Source organism: Molossus molossus, unplaced genomic scaffold (genome assembly GCF_014108415.1).
Source record: "Molossus molossus isolate mMolMol1 unplaced genomic scaffold, mMolMol1.p scaffold_m16_p_19, whole genome shotgun sequence".
NCBI lineage: Eukaryota > Metazoa > Chordata > Mammalia > Chiroptera > Molossidae > Molossus > Molossus molossus.
The window spans coordinates 51,136,324-51,148,593 of record NW_023425354.1 but is presented as its reverse complement, the minus strand read 5'-3'; the positions used below and the strand labels follow the sequence as shown (position 1 = coordinate 51,148,593).

At 44.9% G+C, this 12,270-nt stretch overlaps 1 pseudogene; it reads right to left on the bottom strand.

The window, feature by feature from the left end:
- Positions 1-6,151: 6,151 nt before the first annotated feature.
- LOC118634900 lies at positions 6,152-11,828 on the bottom strand (annotated as a pseudogene).
- Positions 11,829-12,270: the final 442 nt, after the last annotated feature.

Below are 12,270 nucleotides of genomic sequence, written 5' to 3'. Positions count from 1 at the left end.
AGGCTGGTACAATATTCGCAAATCCATAAATGTGATACACCACATAAATAAATTGAAGAATAAAAACCACATGATCATATCAATAGATGCTGAAAAAGCCTTTGACAAAATCCAGCATCCATTTCTGATAAAAACGCTCACCAGTGTGGGAATTGAGGGATCATACCTAGACATAATAAAGGCCATATATGAAAGACCTACAGCCAACATCATACTCAATGGGCAAAAACTAAAAGCATTTCCCTTAAGAACAGGAACAAGGCAAGGATGCCCACTTTCGCCACTCCTATTTAACATAGTACTGGAAGTCTTAGCCACAGCAATCAGACAGGAAGAAAAAATAAAAGGGATCCAAATTGGAAAGGAGGAAGTGAAAGTGTCATTATTTGCAGATGACATGATACTGTACATAGAAAATCCCAAAGACTCCACCAAAAGCTTACTAGACTTAATAAATGAATTTGGCAAAGTAGCAGGATACAAAATTAACGTCAAGAAATCGATGGCATTCTTATACACCAATGATGAACTCACAGAAAGAGAAACTAGGCAAACAATCCCATTTACCATTGCGGCAAAAAAATTAAGATACCTAGGAATAAACTTAACCAAAGAGATAAAGGACCTATTCGCAGAAAACTACAGATCTTTGAAAAATGAAATAGAGCAAGATGTAAAAAAGTGGAAGAACATACCCTGTTCATGGATTGGGAGAATTAACATCATTAAAATGTCCATATTACCCAAAGTAATCTATAGATTCAACGCAATCCCCATCAAAATACCAACGGCATACTTCAAAGAATTAGAACAATTACTTCAAAAGTTCATATGGAACCAAAAAAGGCCTCGAATAGCCACAGCAATCTTGAAAAGGAAGAACAAAGTTGGAGGGATCACAATACCAGATTTCAGGTTATACTACAAAGCCACCATAATCAAAACAGCCTGGTACTGGCACAAGAACAGATATATAGACCAGTGGAACAGAATAGAGAACCCAGAAATGGACCCTAGGCAATATGCTCAATTAATATTTGACAAAGGTGGCAAGAGCATACAGTGGAGTAAGGACAGCCTCTTTAATAAATGGTGCTGGGAAAATTGGACAGCTACTTGCCGAAAAATGAAACTAGACCATCAACTTACACCCTACACCAAAATAAACTCAAAATGGATAAAAGACTTAAATGTAACCCATGAATCCATAAAAATCCTAGAGGAGACTGTGGGCAACAAAATCTCAGACATCATACGCAGCAGAATTTTTACTGACACATCACCTAAGGCAATAGAAACAAAGGAGAAAATGAACACATGGGACTACATCAAACTCAAAAGCTTCTGCACAGCGAAAGATACAATCATCAAAACGGAAAGGCTACCCACTGTATGGGAGAGCATAATTGCCAATGATATATCAGATAAGGGGTTAATTTCCAATACATATAGAGTGCTCACACAACTCCACAAAAGGAAGACAAAGAATCCAATTAAAAAATGGGCAGAGGAACTAAATAGACACCTCTCCAAACAGGACATACAAATGGCTAAGAGACATATGAAGAAATGTTCATCATCACTAATCATCAGAGAGATGCAAATCAAAACAACAATGAGGTATCACCTCACACCGGTCAGAATGGCCGCCATCAACAAATCATCAAACAACAAGTGTTGGCGAGGGTGTGGAGAAAAGGGGACTCTAGTACACTGTTGGTGGGAATGCAGACTGGTGCAGCCACTATGGAAAACAATATGGTGTCACCTCAAAAAATTAAAAATTGAACTCCCATTTGACCCAGTGATCCCACTTCTAGGAATATACCCTAAGAAGCCTGAAACACCAATCAGAAAGAATATATGTACCCCCATCTTTGTAGCAGCACTATTTACAATCGCTAAGATCTGGAAACAGCCCAAGTGCCCATCAGTAGACGAATGGATTAAAAAGCTGTGGTACATATACACAATGGAGTACTACGCAGCGGTAAGAAAGAAAGATCTCTTGTCCTTTGAGACTACATGGAGGGACCTGGAAAGTATCATCCTGAGTGAAACAAGCCAAGCAGAGAAAGACAAATTTCATATGATCTCACTGATTTCTGGAATATAATGAACATAACAGTTTGAGGACAATCCCCTAAGGAGTGGGGAGCTGAGAGAGGGATGAACAACAGAATTTATATGCATATAGGCATGAACAGTGGACATGGACAACAATCGGGGGAAGGGGCGGGGAGGGAAGGGGGAGGGGGGAACCACTGGGGGAAAAAAGGAGAATCATTTGTAACAAAAATTAATCAATAAAAAAAAAAAAATAAAAAATAAAACTTAAAAAGGAAAAAAAAAAAAATATAACAGAAACTAACCCTAATGCTAATCAGAATCACATGATCTGGGAAAGTATTTGATGTTAAAGCTGCTTTGAGATTGATTTGGTTTGGTTTGGTTAAATATTCTTATCTTTAAAGTCATCATCATTAAATAATACTTTTATTCTGCTTTTATTTTGTTTTTTTGGTTGTTTTGTTTTAATTTTTTTTCTTTATTGATTTTAGAGAGAGAGTGGAAAGGAGAGGGAGAGAGAGATAGAAACGTCGATGAGAGAGAACATCAATTGGCCACCTACTGTATGCCCCCCACTAGGGATCAGGCCCACAACCTGGGCATGTGCCCTGACCAGGAATCGAACCAGTGACCTCTGGGTACATGGGTCTACACTCAACCACTGAGCCACAACTGGCCAGGTCTGCTTTTGTTTATTAGTTAAATAAGTTTATGTTATCTTTGTTGCAAAATTATCAGCAAGAAAAATAACAGTATAATAAAATCTCTATAAGTAATCTAAACTTAATTGTTAGGAGCAAAGAAATTAAACAAATGTAAATGGGATAAAATTTTTCTTTTAGGTTAACTCTTTAGCAATAATTATAGTGTACTTACATGGTTTTATAAAATTTTGGTAACTTAAAACTTCAAAGTTTTTTAATAATGGGTAATCATTAAATGTCTAGAACATTACTTAATATAGGTTTATCTACTGTCTGTTTATTATAGAGAAAATAACAATATTTGGGCCCATTAGTAAACATGTCTTATGCCGCATTAAAAAAAATTGTGCTATGAGGAAATACATTTTTAAAAATTATGCAGTGTGTCCATACATTTATTAACCTAAAGAATACTAATTCCTTACTTTTTAGTTGTCACTGGAAATTGAGATTCCTGAGAGTTAAGATTTCTGATAAAGATGGAAGGAAACTATTTTTTTTAGTTATATATATATATATATATGGAAATACATTTTTGAAGGAATTAGAAGAATGAAGTCTGTCCTAGAATAAGGTTGGTTATTTCAGAATGAATAAGGAAGGACAAACTAAGAGGGACTAAGAAAGTTGTAGGTCCATAAAGAAAATCCTGAGGACATTTTATGAATGGGGTTGGACCCCCTGATTTTCTGAGCTGTGTCTGTGTGGCTGTCCCTCTGCGTCTGTGTGACTGTCCCTCTGCGTCTGTGGGAGAAGCAGACAGTTAGTGTCTGTTTGACCTGGAAAAGCTGCCGGCCTTTCACGATGTCTCCAAAGGTTGAGCACTTTCCTGATGCAAATTCTAGAGCTGCCTCGGGTCCTGACAGTTTCTTTTTTGAGAAACCTGAGTCTGGATGCTTTGGATCCCAGAAGTGTTAACATCATACGGAGTTGCTTTTGCGGGTATCCAGTTATGTTTGCTTTCTTGGAGATGGAACCAGGTCCTAGACATTGTACATTTCCTAATCCCTCCATGAGAGAAAATGATGGGAAAGAAGTAAGAACTGGCTGCTCAACTTAGTGTCCCTCCCAGCTTTGCTCTAACCCACTTGCTGAGGAAGGGTGTATGCAGTTACACTGGACTAATCAGCATCCCCTGGCTGTTCATTTTGTTGTTGTTAATTCACATCCAATCATATTATTTTCCATTGATATTTAGAGAGTGCAGGGGAGGGAGGGGGAGAGAGAGAGAAACATCAATGTGAGAGAGACACATGGATTGATTGCCTCCTGTACCCACCTGGGGCCCAGATGGTCCCAGCATCCCTGGTACGGGCCCTTGTCCGGAAATCGAACCAGATGACCTTTGGTGCGTGGGCTAATGCTCTGAGCACTGAGAACCATTGCCCAGGGCTTGTCCATTCTTTATATTTACCTAGCATGATCTGGGAAAGAACGACAAGGAAATTGTAATGTGAATCAGCACTTGTGTCCCCCTGGTGTTATAGGAAGTGGCTTTACAGTTCATTGAATCTGGGTTCAGATGTCAGTGCTGCTATTTGTGAGCTCTATGATATCGAACAAACTACGTCGCCTCCCCAATGGAGTTTCTTCATCTGTAAAATGCGCATAATGATCTCATCTACCTTACAGGATTACTGTGAGAATTAAATGAACATATGTAGACCACAGGCGAGCTCAATAACTGTGAGCTCCCCTCCTCTGCTCTACTCCCCTCCCCTCCTGAAAGACTAGCACTATCAGCATTTCAGATGTGCACATCATTCCGCATTCAGGGGAAGGAGACACCTTATCTCACTGGTTCTCAAACTTTACATTGCAGTAGAATAACCTTGAGTACTTTATTTTTTATTTTTTTATTTTTTTTATCCTCACCCGAGGATATTTTTTCCATTTTTTGTACAGATAGAGTGGGAGGGAGAGAGAGGAAGAGAGAGAGAGAGAGAAACATCGTCGTGAAGGGACACATCGAGTGGCTGCCACCTGTACAACCAACCAGGGCCGGGGACAAACTGCAACCAAAGTACGTGCCCTTAGCGGGAACCGAACCCGGGTCTCTCCGGACCGCAGGCTGACACTCTAACCGCTGAGCCAAACCGGCCAGGGCTAACCTTGAGTACTTTAAATGCAAATTCCCAGGTCCCAAATCCCAACCCACTGAATCCTAATCTTCACAGAAGATGCTGGGAACCTGCATTTTATCATGTGCCCCAGACAATTCAGATGGAGGTGATTCACCAGCCACAGAACCATCGCCTTGTGTGTTCTTCACAAAAAATGCCCATCGGCCATGTTTTTCTTTCTTGTGGACATGAACCCTAAAATGAGTTTCCTCTGCTCTTTACCACCCGGAGTGGTCCCCTCTGCATACTTCACATTTTTAATTAATTAATTAATTCATATGTATTTTCCCCCTCCACGACACTAGGAGCTCATTAGGGGTGGGGTTCATCTCTATACCCCGTGCCAAGGACATGGCCCAAAAAATAGAAGATACTTAGTTGTTTGTTGAATGAATGAATAACAAAGATTTTAACCCCCGCTCCCCAAAACACTCCATATGCTATGATTTTAGTTTGGTGAAAAATCAACCAGAGGTAAATCCATGAAGACAGAGATCGGGGACTGCCTGGCTGAGCAGGGAGGGTGAGGAATGACTGGTACCAGGCCCTGGGTGTGTGGGTGATGATGCTCTGGAATAGAGAGTGGTTGGTTGTGATGTGACTGACAGTCGCTAAATGTGATGAATGTACTTAATGCGGCTGAAATGTACCCTTAAAGGATCATACAGTGAAATTTGAGTTTATTAAATTAAATTTACTTTAATAGCATCTTATTACACTTCATTTAAAATAGATTTTATTTTAACTGAATAGTATAAGAGAGAAAAAATGGTATATTATCAATACAGGCTTCTTTCTTATCCCCTGCAAGGCTGAGTTTATTGGGAACCACCAGTGGGTTACTCTGAGGCCACCTGGCCAGTTGGCGGCTGGGGGCCTGCGCTGACCGGCCTCTGTGCTCTGCTCAGGACACACCCAGGGGAGGCCGGCTCCTGGCCTCTGGCCGCGCAGCTCTGAGTCTGGGCGCACGTGGCCCTCGGGGTAGGCCGGCTCCTGGCTTCCAGGAAGGACACGTGTCAAAGGCAAGAAGTCTGATCGCTGAGGGTATCGGGGGATCCTGAGGCCATAACACACCTTCCAGGATTCTTCAGCTCAACACTGACTGCCTGAAGTACCACCCGCCGAAGTGTTCTGGTTAATAAAGAGATCAGCTGGGGGCTCCCAGGGGGGACACCCCATCAGTTTCCAGGATGTGAGCACATTCGCACTTACGATGGATTCTCTTTGTGTTCCAGGGTCTGTGTCTGTAGGAAACTAAAGTGTTAACAGAAGAGCAGCTGGGCCCTCCTGGGCTCGGCCACGGCAGGGCGAGAAGGTGGACTTGGGGTTTCAGAAGAGGCAGACGGGGAAGTGCTGGACGTGGGAGGACCACTGGGCGTCCAGCTGGAGGGACTGCACGTCCTTCCACTCCACGCCATCAATAAGGACGCGCTGCACGTTCTGCTGGTGCTCGGCCGTGCAGACCAGGCACTGATGCCCTCGATTCACTGGCTTTGGGACGCCACATCTTTCTCCCCGGTGTTCTTGGGCAAAATCATCACCTTCTTGTCCTTCTCCTTGGTGGTAATGGTCATGGACATGGTGGGCGTGGCTCTGACCTCACCCCTGCTGGGCAGCCTGCTGACCTGGAGAGACTGGAAGGTGCCCTTGAGCATGTTGGTGGCGGTAGGCAGGTGCTGTCCTCCGCATCTCTCTCCTTGTTTGTGGGCCGAGCTGCTGTCCCACCTGCAGCTCCATCGGCTCGGTGCAGACGCCCTGGCTGCGGGAGGAATTCCCACGCACGGACGGGGAGGAGGACGGGCTGTGAGAGGCCTCCTTGGCGGCTGGAGATGTGGACGGCAGGGTGGACGAAAGCTCACTGGAGCACGCGGGGGCCGCATCACCTGAGTCTCCTGAGGTGGCCGAGGACGGTTCCACTGTTTCCACCTTCACTAGCCCCAGAAAGGGAATGAACCTCTGTGAGGACTGCTCATCGGGGCTCTTCTGCTTGTAGGTGAGCTTGGCTTGAGCGATGGGCAGCGGGTGGACACAGCTGCCCCCACGAGGTACCGCGTGACTGTGAATGCGATGTCCTGCTTGTCCAGCTCAGTGCTCTGGGCCTCCAGCTTGGTGAACAGGTCCCTCCAGGCCCTGCATCTTTATGGCAATCGCCACGGAACTTAGCTGATTCCAAGTCACCAGGTTTTTCAGTGTCAGGCTACACAACCGGGGCACACAGGTGGGGCCGGAGACGTCCACCCCCCAGTCAGGGAACTGGTTCATGGGCACCGGCCTGTTGAGTGCGGCAGGTGCACTGGCCAGGCTTGCGGTCGGTGATGAACTCTCAGACGCCTGCACCAGGTAGAACTTACTTCTCTTCAGGGTAGATGATCTCTCTCCCTGGGGAGGGACAGAGAAGGAACATGCCTTCAGAGGCAGCTCATGCACTGCCCTGGTGGGAGGGTCACTGCAGCCCCGACCAAAATCCCAAGTACTCAGTGACTGGTGGCAAGAGGCGGGACATGAGTGATGGCAGAAGAGAAAAGATGCTTGGCAGGAAACAGAATTGGAGGAGGGGACTGGAGAAACACTTTAGTATCTCAGGTCATTTTTTTAGTAGAGGGTGGACAGCACCTCCCTGTATTAACAGTGTCACCCCTGGGATTTCTGACGAAACATCTCATTGTAAGATGAGAACACAGAGGCTCTTCCTGGGGTAAGAAGGGTCAGGATATTAAGACATGTGGGATGTTCAGCATCGTTGAAATGGCAAAAGAAGGGGATCTCGTCCAGGTCCCGCCACAGTAGAGAGATGGATTGCCATGGCAACTGGTCCCACTCCTGGTGTGTTGTGCACCCCAGGGATGCTCCAGCTTTAAATCTGGAGGGGCCATGGGATTGTGGTCCTCGGGGCAGCAAGTAGCAAAACAACAAACGTGGCATCATGAGCTTCATGTCCTTTTGGTGAAAACTTACCTACTAATCCTGATAATGTGTAAGACTGGGAGAAGGTATGCAGGGATGGTCAGGCCAACCTGGACACTTCGGAATGGGCATTAAAAAGGGAATGTCTGTAGACAAAGAAGGTCACTACATAATACTAAAGCAATTGACCCAACAAGAAGATAGAACCCAGGTATACATATATGCACCCAATATAGGAGCAAATAAATATATTTTGTACCTCAACTTAATAAAGGACATGTATGACAAACCTACAGCCAACATCATCCTCAATGGTCAAAAACTAAAAGTGTTTCCTTAAGAATAGGAAAAAGACAGAGATGTCCATTTTCACCACTGTTATTCAACTTAATACTGGAAGTTTTAGCCACAACAATCAGAGAAGAAGAAAAAAATAAAGGCACCTACATTGAAAAGGAGGAGTGAAACTCTCATTACTCACAGATGGCATGATATGGTACATAGAGATGCCTAAAGACTCCACCGAAAAAGCTCCTAGATTTAAAAAATGAATTTGGCAAATAGCAGTACACAAAATTAACATCCAGAAATTGATGGCATTTTTATACAGCAATAATGAACACACTAAAAAAGAAACTCAAAGAACAACCCCATTTATAATAATAACAAAAAAAATAACATATCTAGGAATAAATTTAACCACAGAGGTAAAAGATCTGTTTTCAGAAAACTGCAGGACACTGAAAAAAGAAATGTAAAAAGATATAAACAAGTGGAAGCATGTACTACGTTCATGGATTGGAACAATTAACATCATTAAAATGTCCATACTACCCAAAGCAACCTATAGATTCAACACTGTCGCCATTAAAACACCAACAAGCCAGGCCAGTGTGGCTCAGTAGTTGAGCATTGACCCATGCCCCAAAAGTCACTGGTTCGATTCCCAGTCAGGTCACATGCCCATGTTGTAGGCCAAATCCCCAGTGGGGGTCATGCAGGAGGCTGCCAATCAGTGATCTCTCTCATTGATGTTTCTAGCTCTCTCTCCCTCTCTCTCTCTCTAAAGTCAATAAAAAAGAAAAAAAAAACATTTCACTGATCTAGAACAAATATTCCAAATATTTATATAGAACTCAAAAAGACCCCAAATAGCTGCATCAGCCTTGAGAAAGAACTTAGTAAGAGGGGTCATAATACTGGGTATCAAATGACACTACTAAGCCACTGCAAACAAAACGAAACTGGCACAAGAACAGGCACAGAGGTCAATGGAACAGAGCAGAGAACCCAGAAATGGACCCAAGCCATTATGCTCAATTAATATTTGACAAAGGAGGCAAGAACATGCAATGGAGTAAAGACAGTCTCTTCAATAAATGGTGGTGGTAAAATAGAACAGATACATGCAGAGAGAGAGAGAGAGAGAGAGAGAGAGAAACTGGACCACCAACAGACACCATGCACAATAATAAACTCAAAATGGACAAAAAACTTAAAAGTGCATCATGAAAGCATGAAAATGTCCTAGTAGAGCCCATAGGCATCAAAATCTCAGATACCTAATGTAGCAGAACTTTCACTGATACTTCGTCAAGGGAAAGAGAAACAAAGGAAAAAATAAACAAATGGGACTATGTCAAAACAAAAAGCTCCTACACAACAAAAACAACCAAAAAATCAATGAAATGAAAAGGGATCCCACTGTATGGAAAAAATATATTTGCCAATAATACCTCTGATATGGTGTTAATTTCCAAAATATATAAAGAACTCACAAAGATTAACAAAACAAAGAGATACAATTCAACTAAAAATGGAGAGCGCACCTAAATAGACGCTTCTCCAAAGAGGACATATGGATGGCCAAGAGACACAGGACAAAATGCTCAATGTATATTGACCATCAAGAGATGCAAATTAAAATGACAACAAGGTATCACCTCACATCTGGCATCAACAAGTCAACAAAGAACAAGTGCCGGTGAGGATGTGGAGAAAGGGCTAGTGCATGGTTGGTGGGAATGCAGACTGGGCAGCCACTCTGAAAAACAGTGTGGAGTTTCCTCAAAAAATTAAAAATGGAACTGCCATTTGACCCAGTGATCCTCCTTCTAGAATTATATTCTAAAAAACCTGAAACACCAGTCAGAAAGAAGATAGGCTCCCCTGTGTTCATAGCAGCGTTATTTACAGTAGCTAAGATCTGGAACAGCCCCGGTGCCCATCAGAAGATGAAAACGCTGTGGTACATTTACACAATGCAATACTATGCAGCTGTAAGAAGGAAGGATCTCTTACACTTTGAGGTAGCATGGACGGATGTAGAAAGAATTATGCTGAGAAAAATTAGCCAGTCAGAGAAAGACAAATCTCACATGATCTCACTTATTTGCGGAATCTGATGAACAAAATAAACTGAGCACCAGGTAGACCCAGAGTCATGGAAGCAGGGAAGTGACGACGAATCTCAGAGGGAAGAGACAAACCAAAGAGCTCACATGCGTGTATTCGAAACCCATGCACACAGACAACAGTGTGGTGGAGGTCGGGGTGTGTGGGGGCGGGAGTAAGGTGGAGGGAAACCAAGGGTGGGAAAGGGGTGGCATCTGTAACACTTTCAACAATAAAGGTAAAGTTAAAAAAAGAGTAAATAAGTTTATGGAATCAATAAGTAATAAAAGAAAGGGAAAGTCTGTAGAAAAAAGGCAAAAACACTCTTGGCTGAACATGAAGTGAAATGGTACCAAAGTCTCTTCTGCTCATCATAAAAATTCGAGGACAGTGACTTTGCACCTGGTCTGAAAGGGGCTGGACGGTGAGAGTGGGAGGGAGGAGATGGGACCTAGATTCCTTTGGAAATTGGACTCTAGGAGGGATCTCAGGGGAGCAGCAGGGTGACATCTGGAACGTGGAGCCCCTTTAACTGCATGGGGTGTATGAGTTGGGTCACCTTGGCACCTTCACTCACCCTGAGGCGGCCGTGCTGCACCCCTGTGGGTGGGCGGGGCTCCTGTGCCTCCTGCAGGGGGATGGAGCTGAGGACCCCATCTGTGAGCTCCTGTCCGCTGTCCGGTGTGGAGCTCTGTGAAGACAGTTCCCAGTCACCAGGCAGAAAGCCTCAGAGCCTGTTTGTGCTGCTTCTCAGACCCCTGGGACCCTCCAGTCCAGACACATACACGCCATGATTTGCTCAGACCTCCACAGGGCAGGAAAAGGCACGACAGCCTGACGGCCGAGGACTCTCCCTGGCACAGATAAGAGGCCCCTGGGGAAGCCCCCTCCACCTGCCTGCCCTGCCCTGGGCTGTGATCATGGCAGGACCTCTTGGTTATCCCCCATGCAGCAACCTGTTCCTGCCCCCAGGGGTCCTCCTTCATATTCCTCTACCCCCCACATGAAGAGGAGGGGGTGTGGGCTGCACAGGGAGGGCTCACATGGTGGCCTGGCCTGGATGGGTTACCCAGGCCGCCTGTGTTACCTTAGTGGATCTTCTTGGAAACAGCCAAAGACATCGGGGACGAAGGTTGAACCCGCGTCTGGAAGAACTCTCACTGCGGGGTCTCCGGAAACAAGAGCCCCGATGAGTGGGAACACAGCAAGGGAACATCTTGCTCTGTGAACTGTCTCTTACAAGTGAGCCAGCAGTTGGGCAGTTGCTACAACGTGGATGCCTGGTTATGGGGTTCCAAGTTCTACTGGGATGTGACCTCACTTCCTGGGATGGCCTTCCCTGAGTCCCCTCATCTAATAACAGCTTGACAGACAGTCCTGTGGGCCGCTAACTGCTCACCCCCTTCTCCAAGGAACACCATCTCTGCACACAGTGACCCCAACACACCCCTCTCCACAGCCCCCTTGAGGTCTGGATGCAGCCAGGTCCTAGATTTGAGGAGACACATCTGGGTTCACATTCAAACTCTCTTTCTTACCTCTTCTTGATCCTGGATAAGTCACTGTGCCCGTAGGGCCTCTCCAGCTCCTGCCTGCACATGGGATTATTCTGGCAGGTGCTTCTTAGGCACATGTGGGGTCAGAGCTAAAAGCTAGAGAGGCTGTCACGTGGAGCTGGTGCCTCCAACCTCACTTTCCTTCCTGTTGTCACCTCCCTTTGTCTGCTTTTCTTCCAATCCCATCCGTAGTTATCACATCAAGTGTGTGTGTGTGTGTGTGTGTGTGTGTGTGTATGAGTGAATGTGTGTGTGAATGTGTGTGTGTGTGTGAGTGAATGTGTGTGTGAGTGTGTGTGTGTGTGTGTGTGTGCGCGCGCGCATCCAGTGCTCTCACTCTGGATCCCAGAACAAAACAGCCCCCACATACAGAGGGCTAGGCTGGAGCTTCCCCATATGTCAGGATTTCTAATTTCCAAACCAACTCTGTGGGAGAGGCTGGAGCCTTGGCCTGGAAGGTCTGAACATCCCTGAACTCTGGACTGTGAATGTCACGTACCTTGGGCAGTTCCTGCCTCT